General features: G+C 44.6%; 1 protein-coding gene across 1 annotated transcript in view; it reads right to left on the bottom strand.

Annotated features, from left to right (window-relative positions):
• Nucleotides 1–12836: 12836 nt before the first annotated feature.
• The window catches only part of fsip1 (fibrous sheath interacting protein 1), a 65545-nt gene continuing 59986 nt past the window's right edge, over nucleotides 12837–18395 (bottom strand). The window contains exon 11 of the mRNA XM_053846082.1: nucleotides 12837–13442. The gene's annotated coding sequence lies outside the window, so the exon portion shown is untranslated. The remainder of the gene's footprint in view (nucleotides 13443–18395) is intronic.

Raw genomic sequence — 18395 nt, 5'->3', positions numbered from 1 at the left:
GAAGATGATGCTTGTTTGGTGCAGCCGCTCCAGAGCCATGCTGTTTGAACAATGTCCTGACAGCACCAGTCCTGCTCGCAGACCGCACTTCTCCCTTCTTTGCATATTTTTTTTCACCGTCGAAATCTGCAGATCCACTTAGCGGGATCAGGTCTCTCCTTCGTTGCTCTATCGAGACGACAAGTTGACAGATTCCCTTTTGGCTAATCCCATCAGGATATTGGAAAATCGCTCCACTTGACCATCTGTGTGGCGCTCAAACAAAAACATCAGCCCCACATATACAAAGGGGCTCTTATGTAACCCGCGGATGCTTGTGGCTTGGGCACATGCGAGCCAGAGACGCCGCTGTCCTCGGGAGTGTTGCTCGTGCCGCCACCGCTGCACCGTAATAGCATTTAATCGCTGCATTCTGCTACTGATGGCAGCTGCTCCGGCACATCTGTTGCTGGTTAACCCTCGTTCGGAAGGATCTCCGCTAAAGGATGAAATGCTACGAAATTAATCCTTATGTCCGCTTCATTGAACTCTGGTTTCCTCCCATCAGGTGTCTCCCACCCCGAGGAGCTGGGATAGACCCCGTCTTATACGTTTTGAAACAATCGCTCTGAAACAGTTTGAATTATTGCGTTCACGTCGGCAGCTGTGTCGTCGCGTGTGCCGTGTCTCGCGATCCCATCTGTGCTGATAAGACTGTCATCGAAAACATCTCCAACACGTCAAAACAAGCGTGTCATGACAGTGGAATATGAAAGTCAATGTGGAAACTCTCTCTGATGTGGACACCAGCGGATAGACAAACACTCATCTGGGCTCACACGCGCTCAGGCCGGGCTATATTGTCTCACCCCGCTGGGCCGGGAGACACCAGGCGTCGTAGACCAGCGGGGGCTGGGTCAACACACACTTAAGGTTGCGTCACTGTATTTGTGTCGCCGCCATATTTACAGTCCAGTGAAAGATATATGCGCGGTCATAGTCGCGCATGCAGATCAGAAGTGGTCCACACTTTTCCATAACACAAGAGAAAATTTAAAAGATTTTTAGTGTACATTTATTTCATATTCATTTCTATTTTTGTGGAAATACAAGTTATTATTTATATAGCATTCAGTATTTTGTGTAAGACAAACCTTTAGATTACTAGTATTTTTTTAACCACTGAAGAATATTGTGGAAATTCTGAGCATTTTATGATTCATAGTTTGTTTCCAAAGCTTCAGTTCTCGATGCTGGTTCCTGGACACGCCCTGCGCATCACTTTGCTTCCTCACAACTGTCTATTTCTTAATAACAAATCTCCGTCTATTTTTTCCCCTCAAATACACTGCTTAGTTAACCAAAAACCACATGCAAAATTGGGAAGCAGATGTCTCTCTCGACACAAGGCGACCACAGAGGCCCTCAGCGAGTCCTCTCTGAAGTCTCCAGGGCTGAGCTCTGCGGCTTACCGACAATATTTATCTATTTTAGCTGGCTACCGTTGAGTGGTGTTTCTCTCCGCCGTGTTGCGTGAGGACACGTCTGAAGAATTCAAGACCCTCAGATGATACATGTACCCCGAGGTCGGAGGTTGTTCCAAGAGAAGACGCGCCGACATCGTGCCGCCTCAGACGGCTGGGTTCAGTCGGCCATGATGGCCCTCCACAGCAAGACTGGCGTGAGAGCTGCGCTAAATGGCTTCACACGTTCATCCTCTGGAGCGGACGCGCTTGCTTCTGGAATGCTCTGCTTTTACAGCTAATAACTCTTGAAAATGTTTCCCGAAAGTCAACAATGAGGCGCTGCGCTTGCTCCCGGAGCTGGTCATGCCTGTCTGCTGAAGACGAATGAGCCAGCTCCCGCTTCTGTCAAGGACAGCTTCTTATTGTGTCACACTGGTGGAGATGCTTCCATTGCAGGTTGTGAAGGCAACACATTTGCGAGTGTTTCAGGCTGTTGGTGTCGTGCTTCACTTATGTAATACCGAACTCCTCTTCAAAATCTGCGTGTTAACCTGTGAGTCATGAATCGGACGTCACCACCTGGGATTCAATTCTTGAATTACGTGACAAAATTACGTTTTCTGAGCTATTCGGAATGGAAAAATCCATCAAGACAAACTCAAATGAAAGAGAAGCAAATCGAAGCGGTTTTTATTTTTTGCTGAAATTCTCAGCCATATTGGCTTCCATCTAACTTGAGACAATGGCATCAGATTTGGGTAACAACAATCAACTTTTCACATCGCAAACAAAACATTTCATTTTGAACAAAAAATTGGAACACAAAAAAACTTTCAATGAAAATCTATTTTTTTACTTTTCTGCTGATCATCAGTTCACAATTTTCTTGTCGTTGCTCAGACTTTTACGCGCAATGTCAACTTTTTCGTTTGCGCTGCATGATTTTTTGCTTGTATTGCAAACAAAACATTTGACAACAAAAAATTGGAGCTCAAACAAAAAATAAGCATCACTTTGATTATTACTGAACCAAATTAGATTTCATAGATTGCCTCAAAACAACCAGGCTAGCGCCCCTATAAAGTTAAATCATTACAGTGGTACCTCGGTTCTCGACCACAATCCGCTCCAGGCGGCCGTTTGAGAAGCGATTTGTTCGAAATCTGAATGGATTTTTCCCATTACAATGAATGGAAAAAGAAACACTGCGTTCCAAGCCTTCAAACAGGCTTTTGTAGGAGTGAATGTAGAGCGTCTGCTGCAGGTGGCTGTTCCTCTATGTGTGTGGCCGCTGCATGTGGGAGGGGTTGCCGAGTGAGTGACGTCTCTCCAGAAGTGAAGAGGTGCCCGGTGCGTGTCCAGCTCTGAATGTGCGCTTCTGTGCAGTTTGGCTGTGACAAAGTCATAAACCAAGTCACGCTCTGTCCCAGACTCGCCTCATCCCTGTCCCAGCTCCAGCCCACAACAGGACATCAAACCCTGGAGTGAGAGCGAGCACCTCCCCTGTGACACTCTACCACGGTCCAAAGGTTTTACACCTCAATATGAAGAAAAAACTGTCAGTAAATGTAGCTAACGGGACACGTCTGCATACAGAGGCTGCGTTATACACAATAACAAAGCGCCTCGTGGGTCAGCTGATTGGTCTGTGCACGTTATAGTTTTCCGGCTTTTTTGGGGGGCGTTCGAGCTCTGGATTTTCATTCGAAATCCGAAGCAAAAAAATCTAGAAATTTTTGTTTGAACTCCGATTTGTTCGAAGTCCGGGACGTTCGAAAACCAAGGTACCACTGTATCTTCTTATGGCTGATGGATTCCTCTGCATTTCTATGCAGCTTTTTTCCTCAACTATGTGCTTTCGCTCGTGGCTAATCTCATCACGATAGATTCCGCATCATTACTTCCAAGACAGCTGTCAGCAGAGTAGGTGGTCCTCCCAGCGTTTCCATCTCCTCGGAGAGAGTGTTGTTGTCGGGCGAGAGTGTGTGGCATGAAGGTCTCATGAAAGCGATCAGAAACACGCTGCAGCCAGAGAGAGGGACAGGCTTCCCTGCACGTGCGGGGCCCACACTCCTCACCTCAGGAAACAAACAGAGGGGGAGGAGGGAGGAGGAACCGCAGCGCCTCAGACACATGCCTGCTGCTACTGCCTGACATGACGATCGCTCGGCGGTAAGCGATCGCAGCCGGAGCCAGAGGAAATCATTTAGCTGCACTGAAGGTTGTGACAAGGCCATAACCCGACACCGCAAGATTTCAGCGGGTCTTCGTCAGCTGTCTTTTTACCAAGTTAAGAGTTATTAACTAAAATATATAATTTTAGAATATACATATTAAATATATCCATATAATATTAATAAGTCAATAATTATTAACTTAACTAAAATATATAGTTTTAGAATGTAAATATTAAATATATTAATATAATATTAATAAGTCAATAATTATTAACTTAACTAAAATATATAGTTTTAGAATGTAAATATTAAATATATTAATATAATATTAATAAGTCAATAATTATTAACTTAACTAAAATATATAGTTTTAGAATGTAAATATTAAATATACTGATATAATATTAATAGGTTAAGAGTTATTGACTTAACTAAAACATAGTTTTAGAATATAAATATTAAATATATTGACGTAAAATTAATTATAATGGAAAAAAGGGTTAGGGTTAGGTCAGGGTTAGGGTTAGTGTGAGGCATGTTGAACAGGTTATTGCATATATCATGTTGGTGGAATGGATGTAGTATTGTTGTGTGATGGGTGCTGATTTGTTGGTGTGTCTGTTGTGGATAGTGGGTAAGTGTTTGTATTTATTGTAGTGTGGTGTTTTGGTCAGAGGTTTGTTTTGTGTGAATTTGGATTTTATTAATAGTTATTGTAAGTTAGGATTCTTTCTAAAAGCTAATAGTAGTCGGCAGTTTTGTAATGTGTCATATTGTGTTTGAGTGTTGATGAAGTTGGTTCTTATTTGTTGTATTATGTTGGTGTTTGGGAGAGAAAAGGTCGATACAAAGGGGATTATGGAGGTAGGTCTGTTGTGGGTTGTTTGCTGAGGGTGAAGTGGTGAAACGGAGGTGGTGGTGGGGTCCCCGGGACCTACCTGGGAGCCAGAGGGCGTGGATGAGTGGGCGGGAGAGAGGGCCGCTAGTGTGTTGTTTTTGATGGTTCTTAGGTATCTCTTGCTGTACTGTCTATGTGTTCGTAATGAGTGGAAGAGAATTTTTATTGCAATGTCCCTGTCGGATATTTTGGAGCATATTCTGTGGAATCTTTATTATTTGTGATTTGATAATGCCTTTGAAAGTATGTTTTGGGTGGTAGCTGGTTTTATGGAGGAGAGAGAGGGTGTCTGTTCGGGTTAGAAAAAACAGTGGTGTCTAAAAAGTTGATGTGGTCTTGGGCGATAGTGTGTTTGATTTTAATGGATGGATGGTGGTTATTGAGGATGTCGATGAATTCGTGGAAGAGTGTTAGGCTATGGGTCCAGGCTCCTATAATGTCATCTAAAAATCTGAAATAAAAAAGGGGTTGAAATGGGCATTTTTGTAAAGCACCTCTCTCCCACTCACTCATGTAGATGTTGGCGTAGGATGGGGCGAACCTCTGGCCCATGGCGGTCCCGTGGATCTGTAGATATTGTTTATTGTTGAAAAGAAAGTCATTATTGCAGAGGCAGATTTCGATCAGTCGAAGAAGTTCAGTGTCAGGGCGGGAGGGGTCAGGAAAGCAGTCAAAACAAGTCCTAAGAGTCTGGAGTCCGTGGGTGGTATTGATGTTAGTGTATAAACTGTCGATGTCGACGGTGAATAGGTAGGCTGAGGACGGAAGTATTTGGGACTGGATGAGTGGGTTAGTTAGTGGGTTAGGGTTAGGGTTAGGGTTAGGGTTAGGGTTAGGGTTAGGGTAAAAAAGCTTTAAGGTGTTTCCATTATTTTGTCCAACCCCTGGATATAGTTTTACAATATAAATATTAAATATATTCATATAATATTAAGTCAATAATTATTAACTTAACTAAAATTTATAGTTTTAGAATATAAATATTAAATATATTAATATAATATTAATAAGTCAATAATTATTAACTTAACTAAAATATATAGTTTTAGAACATAAATATTAAATATATTAATGTAATAATAATAATAAGTTAAGAATTATTAACTTAACTAAAATATATCGTTTTACAATATAAATATTAAATATAATAATGTAAAATTAATAAGTTAAGTTAAGAGTTATTAACTAAAATACTGGGTTTAGACAAAATGATGGGTTAGGGTTAGGTTAGGGTTAGAGCTCGGGTTAGGGTTAGGTTAGGGTTAGAGCTCGGGTTAGGGTTAGGGTTGGATTAGGGTTAGGGTTAGGGTTAGGTTAGGGTTAGGGTTAGGGTTAGGGTTAGGGTCAGAGCTAGGTTTAGGGTTAGGGTTAGGGTTAGGGTTAGAGCAAGGGTTAGGGTTAGAGCTAGGGTTACGGTTAGGTTAGGGTTAGGGTCAGAGCTAGGTTTAGGGTTAGGGTTAGAGCTAGGGTTAGGGTTAGAGCTAGGGTTAGGGTTAGGGTTAGGTTAGGGTTAGGGTTAGAGCTAGGGTTAGGGTTAGGGTTAGGGTTAGAGCTGGGGTTAGGGTTAGGGTTAGGGTTAGAGCTAGGTTGAGGGTTAGGGTTAGGGTTAGAGCTAGGGTTAGGGTTAGGTTAGGGTTAGGGTTAGGTTAGGGTTAGGGTTAGAGGGTTAGGGTTAGGGTTAGAGCTAGGGTTAGGGTTAGGGTTAGAGCTAGGGTTAGGGTTAGGGTTAGAGCTAGGGTTAGGGTTAGGGTTAGGGTTAGGGTTAGAGCTAGGGTTAGGGTTAGGGTTAGGGTTAGGGTTAGGGTTAGGGTTAGAGCTAGGGTTAGGGTTAGGGTTAGGGTTAGGTTAGGGTTAGGGTTAGGGTTAGGGTCAGAGCTAGGTTTAGGGTTAGGGTTAGGGTTAGAGCAAGGGTTAGGGTTAGAGCTAGGGTTACGGTTAGGTTAGGGTTAGGGTTAGAGCTAGGGTTAGGGTTAGGGTTAGGGTTAGGGTTAGAGGGTTAGGGTTAGGGTTAGGGTTAGACCTAGGGTTAGGATTAGGGTTAGGTTAGGGTTAGGTTAGGGTTAGAGCTAGGGTTAGGGTTAGGGTTAGAGCTAGGGTTAGGGTTAGGGTTAGAGCTAGTGTTAGGGTTAGGGTTAGGGTTAGAGCTAGGGTTAGGGTTAGGTTAGGGTTAGGGTTAGAGCTAGGGTTAGGGTTAGGGTTAGGGTTAGAGCTAGGGTTAGGGTTAGGGTTAGGGTTAGGGTTAGGGTAAAAAAGCTTTAAGGTGTTTCCATTATTTTGTCCAACCCCTGTATATAGTTTTACAATATAAATATTAAATATATTCATATAATATTAAGTCAATAATTATTAACTTAACTAAAATTTATAGTTTTAGAATATAAATATTAAATATATTAATATAATATTAATAAGTCAATAATTATTAACTTAACTAAAATATATAGTTTTAGAGCATAAATATTAAATATATTAATGTAATAATAATAATAAGTTAAGAATTATTAACTTAACTAAAATATATCGTTTTACAATATAAATATTAAATATAATAATGTAAAATTAATAAGTTAAGTTAAGAGTTATTAACTAAAATACTGGGTTTAGACAAAATGATGGGTTAGGGTAAGTGGGTTAGGGTTAGGTTAGGGTTAGAGCTCGGGTTAGGGTTAGGGTTGGATTAGGGTTAGGGTTAGGGTTAGGTTAGGGTTAGAGGGTTAGGGTTAGGGTTAGGGTTAGGGTTAGGGTTAGGGTTAGGGTTAGGGTTAGGGTTAGAGCTAGGGTTAGGGTTAGGGTTAGGTTAGGGTTAGGGTTAGAGCTAGGGTTAGGGTTAAGGTTAGGGTTAGAGCTGGGGTTAGGGTTAGGGTTAGGGTTAGAGCTAGGTTGAGGGTTAGGGTTAGGGTTAGAGCTAGGGTTAGGGTTAGGTTAGGGTTAGGGTTAGGTTAGGGTTAGGGTTAGAGGGTTAGGGTTAGGGTTAGGGTTAGAGCTAGGGTTAGGGTTAGGGTTAGAGCTAGGGTTAGGGTTAGGGTTAGAGCTAGGGTTAGGGTTAGGGTTAGGGTTAGGGTTAGAGCTAGGGTTAGGGTTAGAGCTAGGGTCAGGGTTAGGGTTAGGGTTAGGGTCAGAGCTAGGTTTAGGGTTAGGGTTAGGGTTAGAGCAAGGGTTAGGGTTAGAGCTAGGGTTACGGTTAGGTTAGGGTTAGGGTTAGAGCTAGGGTTAGGGTTAGGGTTAGGGTTAGGGTTAGAGGGTTAGGGTTAGGGTTAGAGCTAGGGTTAGGATTAGGGTTAGGTTAGGGTTAGGTTAGGGTTAGAGCTAGGGTTAGGGTTAGGGTTAGAGCTAGGGTTAGGGTTAGGGTTAGAGCTAGTGTTAGGGTTAGGGTTAGGGTTAGAGCTAGGGTTAGGGTTAGGTTAGGGTTAGGGTTAGAGCTAGGGTTTGGGTTAGGTTAGGGTTAGGGCTAGGGTTAGGGTTAGGGTTTGAGCTAGGGTTAGGGTTAGGTTAGGGTTAGGGTTAGAGCTAGGGTTAGGGTTAGGGTTAGGGTTAGAGCTAGGGTTAGGGTTAGGGTTAGGGTTAGAGCTAGGGTTAGGGTTAGGGTTAGGTTAGGGTTAGGGTTAGGGTTAGGGTTAGGGTTTGAGCTAGGGTTAGGGTTAGGGTTAGGTTAGGGTTAGTGTTAGAGCTAGGGTTAGGGTTAGGGTTAGGGTTAGGGTTAGGGTTAGAGCTAGGGTTAGGGTTAGGGTTAGAGCTAGGGTTAGGGTTAGGGTTAGGGTTAGAGCAAGGGTTAGGGTTAGGGTTAGAGGGTTAGGGTTAGGGTTAGGGTTAGAGCTAGGGTTAGGGTTAGGGTTAGTGTTAGAGCTAGGGTTAGGGTTAGGGTTAGGGTTAAGGGTTAGGGTTAGGGTTAGGGTTAGGGTTAGAGCTAGGGTTAGGGTTAGGGTTCGAGCTAGGGTTAGGGTTAGGGTTAGGTTAGGGTTAGGGTTATGGTTAGAGCTAGGGTTAGGGTTAGAGCTAGGGTTAGGGTTAGGGTTAGGGTTAGAGCTAGGGTTAGGGTTAGGGTTAGGGTTAGGGTTAGGGTTAGAGCTAGGGTTAGGGTTAGGGTTAGAGCTAGGGTTAGGGTTAGGGTTAGGGTGAGAGGGTTAGGGTTAGAGCTAGGGTTAGGGTTAGGGTTAGAGCTAGGGTTAGGGTTAGGGTTAGAGCTGGGGTTAGGGTTAGGGTTAGGGTTAGAGCTAGAGTCAGGGTTAGGGTTAGAGCTAGGGTTAGGGTAGGGTTAGGGTTAGGGTTAGAGCTAGGGTTAGGGTTCGAGCTAGGGTTAGGGTTAGGGTTAGGGTAAAAAAGCTTTAAGGTGTTTCCATTATTTTGTCCAACCCCTGGATATAGTTTTACAATATAAATACCCTAAACCTCAAACCCTAACCCTAGCTCTAACCCTAACCCTAGCTCTAACCCTAACCTAACCCTAACCCTGACCCTAGCTCTAACCCTAACCCTAACCCTAACCCTAGCTCTAACCCTAACCCTAACCCTAACCCTACCCTAACCCTAACCCTAACCCTAGCTCTAACCCTAACCCTAACCCTAACCCTAACCCTAACCCTAGCTCTAACCCGAACCCTAACCCTAGCTCTAACCCTAACCCTAACCGTAGCTCTAGCTCTAACCCTAACCCTAACCCTAGCTCTAACCCTAACCCTAGCTCTAACCCTAACCCTAACCCTAGCTCTAACCCTAACCCTAACCCTAGCTCTAACCCTAACCCTAACCCTAGCTCTAACCCTAACCCTAACCCTAACCCTAACCCTAGCTCTAACCCTAACCCTAACCGTAGCTCTAGCTCTAACCCTAACCCTAACCCTAGCTCTAACCCTAACCCTAACCCTAGCTCTAACCCTAACCCTAACCCTAACCCTAACCCTAGCTCAAACCCTAACCCTAACCCTAGCTCTAACCCTAACCCTAACCCTAACCCTAACCCTAGCTCTAGCTCTAACCCTAACCCTAACCCTAACCCTAGCTCTAACCCTAACCCTTACCCTAGCTCTAACCCTAACCCTAACCCTAACCGTAACCCTAGCTCTAACCCTAACCCTAACCCTAGCTCTAACCCTAACCCTAACCCTAACCCTAACCCTAGCTCTAACCCTAACCCTAACCCTAACCCTAACCCTCTAACCCTAACCCTAGCTCTAACCCTAACCCTAACCCTAGCTCTAACCCTAACCCTAACCCTTACCCTAGCTCTAACCCTAACCCTAACCCTAGCTCTAACCCTAACCCTAACCCTAACCCTAGCTCTAACCCTAACCCTAACCCTAACCCTAACCCTAACCCTAACCCTCTAACCCTAACCCTAGCTCTAACCCTAACCCTAGCTCTAACCCTAACCCTAACCCTAGCTCTAACCCTAACCCTAACCCTAACCCTAGCTCTAACCCTAACCCTAACCCTAACCCTAACCCTAACCCTAACCCTCTAACCCTAACCCTAGCTCTAACCCTAACCCTAGCTCTAACCCTAACCCTAACCCTAGCTCTAACCCTAACCCTAACCCTAACCCTAACCCTAACCCTCTAACCCTAACCCTAACCCTAGCTCTAACCCTAACCCTAGCTCTAACCCTAACCCTAACCCTAGCTCTAACCCTAGTGCTAACCCTAACCCTAGCTTTAACCCTAACCCTAGCTCTAACCCTAACCCTAGCCCTAACCCTAACCCGAGCTCTAACCCTAACCCTTGCTCTAACCCTAACCCTAGCTCTAACCCTAACCCGAGCTCTAACCTAACCCTAGCTCTAACCCTAAGCCTAACCCTAACCCTAGCTCTAACCCTAACCCTAACCCTAACCCTAACCCTCTAATCCTAACCCTAACTCTAACCCTAGCTCTAACCCTAACCCTAGCTCTAACCCTAACCCTAGCTCTAACCCTAACCCGAGCTCTAACCCTAACCCGAGCTCTAACCCTGACCCTAACCCTAACTTTAACCCTAGCTCTAACCCTAACCCTCTAACCCTAACCCTAGCTCTAACCCTAACCCTAACCCTAACCCTAACCCTAGCTCTAACCCTAACCCTAACCCAACCCTAACCCTAGCTCTAACCCTAACCCTCTAACCCTAACCCTAGCTCTAACCCTAACCCTAGCTCTAACCCTAACCCTAACCCTAACCCTAGCTCTAACCCTAACCCTAACCCAACCCTAACCCTAGCTCTAACCCTAACCCTCTAACCCTAACCCTAGCTCTAACCCTAACCCTAACCCTAGCTCTAACCTTAACCCTAACCCTAACCCTAGCTCTAACCCTAAAACTCTAACCCTAACCCTAACCCTAGTTCTAACCCTAACCCTAACCCTAGCTCTAACCCTAGCCCGAGCTCTAACCCTAACCCTCTAACCCTAACCCTAGCTCTAACCCTAACCCTAGCTCTAACCCTAACCCTAACCCTAATCCTAACCCTAGCTCTAACCCTAACCCTAACCCTAACCCTCTAACCCTAACCCTAACCCTAGCTCTAACCCTAACCCTAACCTAACCCTAACCCAACCCTAACCCTAGCTCTAACCCTCTAACCCTAACCCTAGCTCTAACCCTAACCCTCTAACCCTAACCCTAACCCTCTAACCCTAACCCTAGCTCTAATCCTAACCCTAGCTCTAACCCTAACCCTAGCTCTAACCCTAACCCTAACCTAACCCTAACCATAACCTAACCCTAACCCTAACCCTAACCCTAACTCTAACCCTAACCCTAGCTCTAACCCTAACCCTAACCTAACCCTAACCCTCTAACCCTAACCCTAGCTCTAACCCTAACCATAACCTAACCCTAACCCTAACCCTTACCTAACCCTAACCCTAGCTCTAACCCTAACCCTAACCCTAACCCTAGCTCTAACCCTAACCCTCTAACCCTAACCCTAGCTCTAACCCTAACCCTAACCCTAGCTCTAACCCTAACCCTCTAACCCTAACCCTAACTCTAACCCTAACCTAACCCTAACCCTAGCTCTAACCCTCGCCCCAGCTCTAACCCTAACCCTCTAACCCTAACCCTCTAACCCTAACCCTAGCTCTAACCCTCGCCCCAGCTCTAACCCTAACCCTCTAACCCTAACCCTAGCTCTAACCCTAGCCCCAGCTCTAACCCTAACCCTCTAACCCTAACCCTCTAACCCTAACCCTAGCTCTAACCCTAACCCTAACCCTAGCTCTAACCCTAACCCAACCCTAACCCTAGCTCTAACCCTAACCCTAACCCTAACCCTAGCTCTAACCCTAACCCTCTAACCCTAACCCTAGCTCTAACCCTAACCCTAACCCTAGCTCTAACCCTAACCCTCTAACCCTAACCCTAACTCTAACCCTAACCTAACCCTAACCCTAGCTCTAACCCTCGCCCCAGCTCTAACCCTAACCCTCTAACCCTAACCCTCTAACCCTAACCCTAGCTCTAACCCTCACCCCAGCTCTAACCCTAACCCTCTAACCCTAACCCTAGCTCTAACCCTAGCCCCAGCTCTAACCCTAACCCTCTAACCCTAACCCTCTAACCCTAACCCTAGCTCTAACCCTAACCCTAACCCTAGCTCTAACCCTAACCCAACCCTAACCCTAGCTCTAACCCTAACCCTAACCCTAACCCTAGCTCTAACCCTAACCCTAGCTCTAATCCTAACCCTAGCTCTAACCCTAACCCTAGTTCTAATCCTAACCCTAGCTCTAACCCTAACCCTAACCCTAACCCTAACCCTAGCTAAATATATTAATATAATATTAATAAGTCAATAATTATTAACTTAACTAAAATATATAGTTTTAGAATATAAATAATAAATATATTAATGTAATAATAATAAGTTAAATTAAGAATTATTAACTTAACTAAAATATATCGTTTTAGAATATAAATATTAAATATAATAATGTAATAATAATAAGTTAAGAATTATTAACTTCACTAAAATATATCGTTTTAGAATATAAATATTAAATATAATAATGTAATATCAATAAGTTAAGTTAAGAGTTATTAACTTAACTTAAATTAAAATACTGGGTTTAGACAAAATGATGGAAACACCTTAAAGACTTTAGCTTTAAGGTGTTGGATTATTTTGTCCAAACCCTGTATATAGTTTTACAATACAAATATTAAATATATTGATATAATAGTAATAAGTAAAATTAAGAATTATTAACTTAACTAAAATATATAGTTTTAGAATCTAAATATTTAATCTATTAATGTAATTTTAATAAGTTAACTTAAGAGTTATTAACTTAACTAAAATATACAGTTTAAAATATGAATATTAACTTATAGAGCCAGCCCAAAATGTGTTTTTTCCTGCTGCGACTAAACGTGTTTTTTTGTATTTTCTTTCACCTTGTTCTGCTGCATATACAACCAAAGAAACAGAAACAGAAACAACTTTATTGCCATGGTCAGTGGGGATCACATCAGCTAGGAAAGCTTTGGATTAAAGTGCTGTCATGAATAAAACAAAAATAAAATAGAATCAAATAAAATCACATCGGAATGAACAGGTCTGGCCTCAGGTTCTTCTGAGGCGGTATCCAGTGTTGTTTTTGAAAGGCTGGTCATGCTAGACTGTCTGCCTGATGCTAAGTGGCTTCCCAATGTTTACGGAGAGACTCAGAGATTCTAACTGAATGTGAAGCCGCCTCCAACTATTCAGGGAATCTGTCCTGCGAGGCGGGCGGTTTGGTCATTAGAGAACGTTGAGGTCCTTGGCCTGCTAACACGTAGCTCCTGCACCCAGACAGACAGGATTGCTGTCAGTCTGTTGCAGATCATCCGGACCCGTCTGGTTGCCTTAAATGGAATTCACATTTGCAGAGATTCTCCGACTCTGACTTGATGGGTTTTTGAGACGCTCAAGTATCAGCACCTTTTCCTGTGGTTTAGTCATCGCTGCCCCTGTAGGTCGAAGCATGAATTACAGGTGCATGGACAGAAACATCAATGATACTTCGCTGCCAAAGTATTTTTTATTCAACGTTCCGTTTTATCGCCGAGAAAAATGCCGAAAACGTGACTGAGTGTTCAGCGGGTGGATATTAAGTGTGTTTGAGCGCCTGTTCACGGAGCGAGGCAGGAGCATGAGCGCAGGAGAGAAGACGCGGTGGAACCGTGTTGCGCCGCTGAGGCTTGTTGACACAGACGCAGGCGGATAGACTTCACGGCGGTGCTGACAGCTGACATACGAGTCGTCTGTGGAGGCCGGCGAGCCGCGGCTGAGCGCTGCAGAGAAAAGCAGAGGGATGTTGTGGTTCCACATCCAGAGAAATGAGAAGATTTAAATCTTCACTTGGATGCGGAAAACACACGTCTGCCTGGAGGCTTGGGTCGCTGGTTGGTGATGGCGGGGAGTGAAGCACACGTGCGAGAGACGCGACTTGTTCGTACGTTCACTGGAGTTTCAGCTTCCCGCCATCTTGGTTTCTATTACAATACAGGATCAGAAAAGAGTCTGTCGAAGTCATATACATAAGAGAACCAACCGTTGAACCTTCAAGAAGGCGAAGCTAACATCCATGCTCATGGTGGGAGCACTGACGAAGATAATTTATCGCTTCACATTACAGAAATGTAACACAAAGAATGAAGATAAAAACATATGTGATCGCTGTCTGGCCTCCTTCTTACTACACAAACTGCACTTTCCAGTGTGGCCTGCCTTTGAGACATGCTAACTGTTTGTGCTAACTCAGATAGCACATGGTAAATAATGAATTCATAATTTTCCTTAAGGCCTCAAACTGTTTATTCTTCGCCGGAAACATACCAAGCGAGGCAGTTATCTTAAGAGATGTACGGGTACGAGTGGACGTAAGTCGAGCAGGTCGTAAGTCGGATGTTACTTGTTGTCAGAGGACTCGACCCTTGACCTGGGTCCAAAAACATTTTCAATTCAATTTTTTTGTTTGAACTAAAAATATGACATTTCAGAATGACTTTTTTTTTCTTACAGATACATACAACAAATTTATTGTCACCTGCAAAAGAGGAAATGAGCCAACAGTTTCCACATCTGAGCGTGAGATATCAGCAGGACCCTACACACACACTTGTCTTTGTCCAGTCCTGACACCCAAATATGACTCCTTGAGCTACGATTCTACACTGGCTTCAACATCACTGACAGTAAAAGCCTCACATGAGCTCATGCAGTAGAGGCGCTCTGTGGAAAAGACACTGTGTCCTGAAAACAGCACGCGTTGATCGACCGCATGACATCGTCAAACCACTGTGGGAGTTTTGATTTGTTTTATACCCCACATTCCACTGCGGGTAAAACAAATAACTATCAAGCCTCACTGAACTGACCCCACGAATATCACGAATCAGAACCGTTTTTTCTCTGCCGGAGTCGAGTTGAGAACACACTGATTATTTCATAGGCTGATGCGATCTGTCATCTCCACACTGGACTGTTGCCGTCACATACCACGGAGGAGACAGGAGGTACTACACCAAACTCCAGAGAAACATCTCACCCTAATGCTAAACCCATAGTTGATCCCATACGTCAAGACGAGTCTGCGTCTGTGTCTCCAAGCAGAGTCGGCTTATTTATGAAAGAAAACGACTTGGAAATTCACCTCCCGTATTATCTGTTAAAGTGACGGTTCATCTTGGGGATAACTCTTCTGACAACATCCAACATTTGCATCAAATACTTCCTAAACTAACCCAGTTATTCCCACATCTTTACCTCAAGAGAAAACGTGCTTGTGGTTACTTTCGGAAGAGCTGACCTGTTTTTACGAGGTGACGTTCATATAAGAATTTCTGAAGTTCTTCAGCGTTGATCCAAGAGCGGAAACAACGCACGTCCAAAATATCAAACAGAGTTGGACGGCGAGAAGTTGATTTAAAGACTTTTTTGTTCGGAACGGCCTTTCCTTCCCGACTCAGTTGACCTGGCAGCACATGTGAATTGGGTGCGAGAGACGGCTCTTAAAAAACAGTCTCGGGAGTCTTTCCAATGCTATTAAAAATGTTCTGGTTCTTTCCTGGTGGACTTTAAACACTTCCTCGCCAGTCTTTGGAACGCATCGAAGAAAAGTCGCCGGACAAAAATACAATTTGTCTGGAGTGTCGATGTTGTCATGCTGGACCGGCTCAGGGTCGGGGTTCGATCGTGTGTGCTACATTTTTGTTTTACTCATATGATTTTCTTGAAAATAAAAATAAAAAAATATCAGAAGATTTCAGGGGAAAGGAGCTTCAGGTGGGTCTTCCCTGCCTGGAAAACAAAACGGTGGAAGAAGAACAAGACTCGTCCCTGTCCAGGAATACAGCTTCATTTTCCACTGAGATCGCTGGATAAACATGCAGGAGAGAATGGAGCGTCAGTGAGGCCGATCCGACTCCGGTGCCAGGCCCGAGCGGTCAGAACAGAAGGGACAGGAGATTCCAGAAGGACTACTCAAATAAGCAGCACGCGGCACAACACCTTTCCACGGGAGAGGAAGACGAGACGGAGCGGAGAACACAGTGGCGTGTGTCCCGCTAACCAGAGGAGTTGGAAACATAAATATCTGAGTTTAAACAGTCAACAACAGAAAGTAGTCATCAGTCATCGCTACCCAGACAAAATGTTCGCTTTGCTTTGTTTTTGTTATTTGCCACCGAGGTGCGGACGAGGAAGCTCCCGCGTGAGTTTATGTGACGTCTGCAAGGGAGGATCAGAAGACAAGCTCCCGCAAACGCTGACAGTTCCTTGGCGTTTCTAAAAAACGTTGACTTGTCAGTACATCTGTAAACTACTCTGTCACAACTCCAACATCGACGCCCTTGATTTTCCATCATCCTTCATGGGATTTATCCTCTTCGTATGAAGACAGTCTGTCAATAAATGTCGGCAGGAGTTTGTCTTTTATTTCAAGCCAACAGAAAGAGCTCCAGTTTTGACTGGATTGGGCGCACAGGTTTTGACTTTAACCATTAAAACCCAGTGATATTGACGTCGGGTTGTCAGGAAGGTGGAGCCACCTCTTGTTTTTAATGGCTACATTAGGTTGTAGGCATCAGCAGTGATCATGCATGAACCCCGTTGAGATGAAAGCCTTGTCACCCGCGCCCTATTTTCCAGTCGAACTGGAGTTGGCGCATCTCACATCGCACCTGCGGGCTCAGCGCTCGCCCAACTGGCACCGGTGCCAAGCAAATGATAAATACAGAAGCGCCTCGTGAATCAGATATTTTTGTCTTTTAATGTAGCTCAGGTTTCCTCCCAAACAATGCTGACCTGTTCACCGCCACAGTGTGCGGTGAGTTAGCTCCACCACTGATGCCACAGTGTGCGCCGTGAGTGAAGCCACATTAGGCAACCTAGCCCTGTCCTGAGCTCTAAAGCAAGTGACGTGGAATGGAATTTCAAGAGTGAAACCTCAACCCTTACCTCAATAGAAAGCCTAACAGGCTGGAAATGGGATCTTTGTTCAAAAGTGAGGGGAGGATGAGTCCGGTCAGCGTTCCGTTTATGAAGAGAATCAGGAAAAGAGTGAGCTGAGTCAAACGAAACGCTCATAGTTTAAGGATCAGTCTTAGCTAAGAAGTTCAGTCATCAGATGTTCCTCAAGAGGTGTTTGGAATACGGCAGTTTTATCTCTTGGGAATCCTGGAAATGTGTCTCCAGCTCAAAGAGGTTGACAAAGCCTGTGTCCCATCGCTCACCCTAACACTAGCGGTTGGTTTTGAGCGCCCTTCAATGTGAAGTGTCCTCCGATGACTAAGTGAAGTGATTCACATGTCCAAGAATTGGGACAACACTTGACGTTTCGCGTAAAGACAACATGTCATTGGCTGCCGTGATGTGTTTTGCTTCCTGCATATTGAGTGTTGAAGACGTCTTGGAAATGCCTGCTCCAATGTGCTGATCATCTCACTTGGTTTGGTGAACCGACGGAGAAGAAATGGGCGGAACCGAAGCCGCTATGTTGACGTGATGGATCTGTTAGAGGTATGAGGATGCTAACGTTAGCCTGGATGCTAGCCAACTGTTTTTTGTTAAGAAGTAATAAAAACATACTGTTGTACATACATGGTGTATTGTTCATGTTGTCGGACACGACAGACCATTTGGGTTACTAACGTGTGATACCAGAGACACTCAACAAACAGAAGAGTAGTCCTCCTTATTAAAATGTCCCTGTTGTCCTGTCCAACAATGTTTTTCAATAAAGTACTTTGGTATCCTGGAAATCTATCCACACTTCAAGTCAAGTCAGCTCTGGAGCTCCCACAGTTTGAAGGGATCATTTGAAGTGGTGAACGGTGAGTGCCCTCTGTCTCAGGAGTGTTGGGACACACTACACTTACACGTGAGCGAGCAACACCCAGTGTTAGGGTGAGAAATGGGACACAGGCTGAGCCTCTTTGTTCTCTGCCTCTCACCCAGTCTGGGATCAGACAGTGAACGGATGGGTTTCCGATGTTGGGGCAGCTTTACAGAGATCTCATCATCGCGACCGAAATGTCCATAAAAGGCTGAAGTGTCACCGCGATCACAGCGAAGGTGCGGCATGTGAAATCCTGGTGGATGTTGTGGATGACGGAGTCCAGCTGCTGACTCAGTGACTCATTTTTACCTCAGCAGGAAGAGTGGAAGAGGAGGCGGGAGGGGACCAGTAGCTCTCACCCAGACAAAGTCCAGACACCAGAGAGCAGGCCAGAGAAGGACGCCAGCACAACAGCGAACCACTCGGATTCTGATACATCGCCGCGGCACACGATCATGTTGCAGCGCAATTATTGGGTTTATAAAGGCACAATTATAAATGAATCACACGGCGGTATTTCTTCGACATCTGCGGTGGAATGGGGGAGGAAACGATGGCTTTGCATTTATTTTGACAGTTGACC

Source organism: Synchiropus splendidus, chromosome 16 (genome assembly GCF_027744825.2).
Source record: "Synchiropus splendidus isolate RoL2022-P1 chromosome 16, RoL_Sspl_1.0, whole genome shotgun sequence".
Lineage (NCBI taxonomy): Eukaryota > Metazoa > Chordata > Actinopteri > Syngnathiformes > Callionymidae > Synchiropus > Synchiropus splendidus.
Note: the sequence above shows the minus strand (reverse complement) of the source record. Positions and strands in the feature narration are given on the sequence as shown.